We start from the raw sequence: 1,124 nt of genomic DNA, 5'->3' as shown, positions 1-1,124 counted from the left end.
ATAATATCCTGTATATCCCCTCACTTGCTTCAGAAAGGCCCTAGCCAGGACTGTGGATTATTGCACACAAAAGGGTTCTCAGACACTCAACGAGCCCCCTCTTTCGCTGTCATCCACGGATGATCTCCGGAAGTATGAAGAACATCTCAGAAATGGTCCACGCTATTCACAGCTGGTGAGTATTAGTTGTGGTCACGATTATTGATTTCACAAAGATGGAAAGGTGGCTCTTGCAGGAGGCTGGCGATGTACAACTGTACGTGACTAACATACTTACACGGACGTTGGCACCAAGGCCTAGCCGTACTACTCAATTGGCGCGGAATAAATGAAAAAGAAGCCTTCGGGTCAAGCAGACTGGCCCAAGGACTTATTTGTATTTGATGGTCACTTTATACTTAGTTAATTGAACAAGTGTCTGGATGAAATTCAATAACTATCTTTTTCACTGCAGACGCGACAACTGAGAAATTTCCAAACACAAATCTACGGCAAATAAAGGACATCGTTCATCGCTGGCTGGAAAACGAACGGCAGAAATTTCGGAAACGCCTGAAGACAGCCGCCAAGAGTAACATGATTCTTCGCTTGTATTTTGTAAAATTCATTCATAAAAGCATTTGTACTTGAGAGTGCTTATTTGTATCCGGGAAGTTAATACGCTGACGAATTATAAGTAGTAAGATGGGTTATCACGGCACGGGAACGTAGTGTTTAGGAAGATATCGAATTGTACTGGGGAAGGAAATAGATGCGTATACTGGGATATATTCGAGCGTCGGACGACTTTAGCTAAGTGCGGACTGGGTGCGGAAACGTTTACACTATTTTCGCATCCGGGGGCGGACTGGGTGTGGAAACGTGTTTCATTTCCGCACTGGTCCCGCACCTAAGTGCAGATATGCTGCAGAAATTTCTGCTGTGTTAATAAATGTGGTCGTGCTTGCACTCGGACCAATCGACGTGGCGGATCATCATCATCATTGTCAGCTGTAATAACCGCGGACTCGTCGGTGGTTTTAGCTGCCGCAGTTTTGTTCACCGATGATTTGGGGGGAGGGGTAGGTTGCTGCGCATTTCATGCGGGTGCTGATAAATTGGTGCATAAATCCAGCACTGTCAGC

The sequence above is a fragment of the Opisthorchis viverrini genome (genome assembly GCF_000715545.1).
Source record: "Opisthorchis viverrini unplaced genomic scaffold opera_v5_38, whole genome shotgun sequence".
In the NCBI taxonomy this organism is placed as follows: Eukaryota; Metazoa; Platyhelminthes; class Trematoda; order Opisthorchiida; family Opisthorchiidae; genus Opisthorchis; species Opisthorchis viverrini.
Note: the sequence above shows the minus strand (reverse complement) of the source record.